The sequence below is a fragment of the Notechis scutatus genome, chromosome 2, assembly GCF_049901735.1.
Source record: "Notechis scutatus isolate UNSWTSFEM ecotype Mainland chromosome 2, rNotScu1.2, whole genome shotgun sequence".
In the NCBI taxonomy this organism is placed as follows: Eukaryota; Metazoa; Chordata; class Lepidosauria; order Squamata; family Elapidae; genus Notechis; species Notechis scutatus.
Window position 1 is genome coordinate 203,497,100 of NC_142010.1, and position 6,265 is coordinate 203,503,364.

Genomic DNA, 6,265 nt, shown 5'->3' on the forward strand with positions numbered 1-6,265 from the left:
ATGTAATTTTCAATTAAAAATTCTGTTAGCAGCGTTTGGGCCTCATTTTCTGTTCTAATCTATTCATTTTTTTTTTTTTTAACTCCCCCCTTCCTTTGCAAGGATACCCTTACCTCTAAAAAAAGTCTAACCTCTAAAATGGTCAAACATTCCGTGGTATTAAGTAAATGGCTGTAAATGATTGGTCTGGCTGGAATGACCAGAGCACCTGGGTCACCAAGGAAGCGTGAATGTAAGTGTGTGCAAGTGGTACAATAACATGCAGGGCACAGTGAAAGTAAAAGGGAAAGAAAGGAGGGAAGGAGGGAGGAAAGAAGGAAAAAGGAGAGGAGGGAAGGAGGAAGAGAGGAATGAAACAAGGAAGATGGATGGATGGATGGATGGATGGATGGATGGAAGGAAAGGAAGGAAGGAAGGAAGGAAGGAAGGAAGGAAGGAAGGAAGGAAGGAAGGAAGGAAGGAAGGAAGGAAGGAAGGAAGGAAGGAAATCCCTTTTGTATTTTAGTGTGGCATCCTTCTGGAATTCTTTTTCCAGATTTTTCAGTAGCTTTTCTTCCTTTGCCTCCATGCCATACAAAAGGCTGAAAAAAAGAAGAAGGGGGGAGTAAATCAATATCATTTTCCATTTTGTTATTGTTCTATTACTTTGGGGGGGGTGTTCACCCCCTGCACCTAGTATGATGTATATGCCTTTCATTATACAATAGTTCTTCCAGGTGCATTGGATTTACTGGTTTAGGTGTCTGTCTGGATTGAATTGTAACCAATTTCTTTTTCTAATTTTGCCCTTACATTTTGAATGTAATATTTTCATGCTAAATTGAAAAATGTATTGACACTTCTTGAATTTTGGAAGAATCAAATGATAAATTCCATAATCTGTCAGCTGCCACGTGCTAAATATCAAATGGGGTCTATAAAACACCAGCGCTTGTCGGCTTTCAGATATTCAGTACCATCGCTTGTCAATTATTAATCAGGATCACAATTATTAAATGCCATCACACATAAAATATTGAAATAAAGTACCTCCGGCTGGTGAGGTGTTTCATAAATATTTGGTAAACAATTAAATATTTTGGCTTCATCTACTTAATAGGCTGGGTTTTTTTTTTAAAATGTATTTTTATTTTAAATGTTTTATCTTAAGTGTTAGCATCTAGTTAATGGTTGGTATCAGCATGCTTTTTTTTCCCAACAAATTTTTAGTTTTACAAAAACAATACACAAACAATCAAGGCATTATAACATAAAAAATCCTTTCCAAGAAAACCAATAGAACGTACAAAATAGTTCCAGATTGTAATATTGATATTTACGTTATCTATTCAACTTTGTATCTTATCCCAGCTTCTCCTTTTCATTCTGTTATCCAAATTATATTTCTTGCTAATTAAAGTTTTATTGCCTTTCATAAACAATACCCAAACATACAAAACATAAAACATAAAAAAAACAAAACCTAAAACATCTTTTCTGAAGGCTGTTTGATCCCGGGCTAAAAACTCTTCGCACAGACAAAAGTTCAAAAATCATATTTACTTTATATATCATTCCATATCTTATTACCATTTTCAACTTTCTATATAGCTTCTTCCCTCTTTTATCTTTCTTAATTTTGTTTTATTTATCTTATCTCAATTCAGTTCATAATACTTATCATTCTTTGTCTGTTCTGTTTCCATCTATCCATTCATCTTTTCTCTTTTAATATACTTTTCCTGTACACTGATTGGAGTGACGCCTTTGACTCATTCCCCTAGCTTAAAGTTACTTAATATAACACTTAATTTATATTGGGATTCTGTTTAGTACATTCTAAAGTTACACAATAAATTTTATGAAAGGAGTACAAACATAACAATAACTAAATAAAATCATATATAACCACTATCCATATCATTAAGAAGCTAATCATATATATTAATACTCATTTATATCTTAAGCATTTTACTCTAAATACACATATAAAAACACAATCTTATGTACCTTCCAGAATCCCTTTTTCAATTAGAATTACCCATTGTCTCTAAATAAGCTTTGTTTCTTTAAGTCTTGCTTCCCACCATTAAGGCTTCTCATCCCCTCCTTTCTCTCTTGCTTATTCTTCTCCTTGCCCTTTTTACCCCTTTGTCTCTTCTCCTCCCTTTTCTTATTCCCTTTCTGTTGTTTTCTAACCTTGTATCCACCTTTCATCTCCTTTTTCTCTTTTTTGGTTGTTTTTTCAAACCTTAAAATCCCTTTTCTTTTCCTCTTTCTCCTCCTCCCCAAAAAGAACCCATTGTTCATCAAAGATGGCTTCTTCTTCTTCTTTGTCCCGGTCGTCCTGCTGCGTAGTCAACTTTTCATATGTGCATACCGCCATTTCTAAAAATTGAAATAGAGTGCCCAAAGTATCTTTTCCATCTCGTTTTTCTTTTTTATATTTTTGATATTCAATTTTTAGTTCATCCACAAGCGATGCCATCGTGAAGAGAAAAAACTTTTTCCAAAACAACCACCCAAGTATTTTTAATCAAAAATAATTGCAAAGAATTCCAAAGTTACCAAAGTTCTTTCTTCTATTTCTCTTTCTGGGGTTACTGTTTAATCAAAGAGATCCAATTACAATATATCTTTCTTTAAAGTTCTAGGCAATCTCCTCCTTGTTCAACTTCTGGTCCAATTTTTTTTTCCCTCTCCCTTCCCACTTACAACAACAATTTTCTTTTAAGTATTCAGAAATCCATACCTCCAATAAGGGTTTTTCGATTTCTTAAGTTATTTGAGTGCTCAGATAAATTTTCCAAATCTTCATCTGCTGTTTCTATGGGGTGGGAGAGTTAAGAAAAGAAAGGTTTTTTCCCCCTTGACAGCTTTCTCCGCCGCTTTCCGATCTTCTTAGGGATACAATGTATCTTCTAGCAGTTCAAACAATTCAGTTTCCAGGGTGTTTAAAAGTTGTTGATTGACCTGGCTCAGACAGCACTTTCACTTTTCCTGCTTCCTCCAGCACAATCTTACCCGGCTGCCGGCTTCTTCATGGCGGCCATTACTGACTGCCGCTCCACCACCTCAGGAAAAAGGGTTTTTTCCGGACGAGGAGGGGGTCTGCGACACCTCCAACCCCCTGTCCGGCTCCCCTCTCTCATTGGCTGCCTCTACAGGGCAGCCATATCCCCCTGACCCATTTGGATCGGGGGCACCTTGGCGGCAAGCGCAGCAGGAATCGCGGACAGTTGCGAATTCCTGCTGCCACAGAAGCCGCATAAAACCGGAAACCTCGGTATCAGCATGCTTAAAAGTCATATGAGCATTTCACATTCGTATCATCTCTATTTCTGACAGTTCATTTTTCTAAATGTTATCCCATTCTTATTCTCAAAATAGAAAGAATGTTTATTGGAACTATGATGCTGAAGAACAAGAAAATCCATGTATAAATTAACAACCGTATTCCACTATGGAAGGAAAAGGCTCAGAAACAACAGAAATAAAGGGTGATGTCTAGGTCATCTATGAGAAGAAGATGACATTTTTTTAAAAACCACCTTGTGGCATAATCTTCACCTGCAGTTGTCATATTCGTGCAAGTATGCCGGGATGGAGTTTGCATTGTGACATCATTTTGATCAAGTCCCAGCTTTTGAAAAGCACTACATTTGAAAAGAAGGACTGAAGAAGATAAACCCTAACTAGTGAGTAGAACTGAAAGCTTTCTCTAACTTCACGAGAAAGGCAAAAATAAAGGTTCTTGTCTTGCTACATCATAAGAACATTTAATTCTATAACTCTCAGATGACTGAATCTGACAAACCAAATTTCATATCAAGCCAAATCCTTCCCTAGCCAGCTGAAGCTTGAGAGCAAAATACTGACTAATCTTTCTGGACAATCTCTATTCATTTATCGCCGCTGGAGTGGATCTATCCAGTAACTTCCTAAGAACTATTTTCCACATGAATGAAAGGATAACTGCAAGCATTTAGCTGCAGAGATAACACCAAGAGAAAAAAAAAGACTCACTATTTTCACTTTCTATCAAGAAGCTATTTGAAATTAATTCTTAGAATGTATCATCTTCTTTTTGTAATGGCTGATGTTTTATTTTTGATTTGGGCTCCTTTAAGAAGGAATGTTACTATACCTCTTTTAAAAATGTGGATGACTGATATTCAACTTACCTCTATTCTCTGCATTTCATTAATATTTTGCCACAATTTTTTAAAATGTTAGTCATTCTAAAACAAATGTTTATGACGTATGACGAGTACCTGTTCACATACTTAGGAATGTTGATGTTCATAAAATAGAATTTGTGAAAAAAGTTATGCTAAACTTGAAATAACATTCAAAACCCCTTTGAACAAGAATGACCTTGATTAATTGATTGATTGATTATATACTGTCCAGTTGGTGTTATCTTTTAGCAATCACATTTTCTCCAGGAAGATATTTCAGGTGCACCTCTCATTGCTGTAATTAAGTTTATTCCCCTTGCTAATTATTGTCCTTTTTTCTCCTTCCTTCCATCTCTCCATAGATTATAAACTTTTCCAGAGATCTAGGCCTTCTAACAAATGACCAAAATATGATACTTTGAGCCTGATTGATTTGTCTGATGATCCATTTGTTTGTTTTCTTTGCTATTCGTGCTAATGTTCTCTTGACATCAAAGTTCAAAAACATAAATACTTTTTGTGCTACTTCTTCAAAATCCAACTTTTGCATCCATAGAGTATTATTGGATGAGTATTATATACTTACCTGAATGATTCTGAGCTATCCAACCACAAGTATCTTCAGTTCTAAATATTATTTGGTGACTGATTGCACTGTAGCAAAGTTCTTACTATACCTTTTCTAACTATGGAATGCTGTTCCTTCTTTGTTTTTCATGTCCTAAGTAGAAAACCTTAAGATTTTTCCAACAGAAAGTGTCCAGTTCAAACTATCTAAATTCTCTAATGTCTAAGATGTCAATATAGGAGTCAATTCATTTTGCCTTTCTTTTGCTGAATTTTCTAATGTTTATGTTCCTTACATTCCATATTCCCGATTTAATTCTGTCTTTACAGATTTCTTTTCCTGCAGGGCAACATCTGCAACTAGATATTCCCAAAGTTTTAATCTAGCCATGTTAAAAACTATATTAGCATTCTGAAAAATCCTCAAATTTTTCTCGGTAGCATATTAAGTGCCTTCCAATCTAAGGGGCTATCATATCACTATTTTTTTAAAATGATCTTTTAATCCCTTGTTTCAGGGTAGAGTTGGGACAACTAAATGCAGCTGACCATTTACCAGCCTGGATGCCCTTCCTGACACCTATGCAGAGTTCACAGCAGATATTTTCTCTTTGCGCCCTGATAGAGAAATATCTGCTGCCTAGGATGGAACTCTCAACCTTCCAAGTGGGAGGCAAGCATCTTTACTGTAGGGTGCTATGGCACTATCATCTGTCACTATAACATTAATAATTTTATATATTCTATCCATGAGGCTTATTGTTGCATTCTCTTACGCAGTATGAAATGAACTTTTGCAGTTGTCACTAAAGAGATTATCCGCCTCCATTCCATCTCATTATGACCCAATGGATGACCTTCCCACCTTGGATGATACTGTTGGGAATATATAATTTTGGGGTACAATCCAGGCATTCTTTGCTCATCCCTTCCCCCTATATCCTATGTTGAGTCAGCATAGCAAGACCTGGGAAGGATGGGAGATGAAGTTACTTCGATAAGAAAAAAGAGAAAATTATGCAAATTACTTTGAAAAATATTTATATTAAATATTTATTATATTTTGTAAAAGTATACGCTGTTTTTTTTTAAACAGAGTTGAACAAACCTTTTTGTCATAACATCTCTCATGCACAGCATGTCAGGACTCCAACCTGCGCCCCCATTCAAATCATAAGTCTCTTCTGGCAACTCAAAAGACCAAAGAAATATTGTTTTTTAGTTGACACAGCACCTGTGGGAGAATCATTTCTAAATCAGATTAAATAAGTAAAGTGAAAGTGGTGGTTGCAATTGACCAATCATGATGAATTTATCTTTTGACTTGTTTGATCTCTGACAGCACTTTCTTTTTGATCCGTACAGATTTCAGGATGAAAACTGAAAAACAACAGTACTTAAAAAAAAAAAACACCACTGAATTTAAAATTACACTTACCTCTACCATAAAATAAAGATGAACAAAAAACAATCTCACCTTAGGCCCTTAAGGCAATTCTTCCATTTTAAAGTTAAATTATTTGGGGATGGGAAGGAGT

General features: G+C 35.4%; 1 long non-coding RNA gene across 1 annotated transcript in view; it reads right to left on the reverse strand.

Moving 5' to 3' along the window:
* LOC148132479 (uncharacterized) overlaps nt 1–3,255 on the reverse strand; it is a 144,293-nt gene extending 141,038 nt beyond the window's left edge. The window contains exon 1 of the long non-coding RNA XR_015748056.1: nt 3,100–3,255. This is a non-coding gene — a long non-coding RNA (uncharacterized LOC148132479). The remainder of the gene's footprint in view (nt 1–3,099) is intronic.
* Between the last annotated feature and the right edge of the window lie 3,010 nt (nt 3,256–6,265).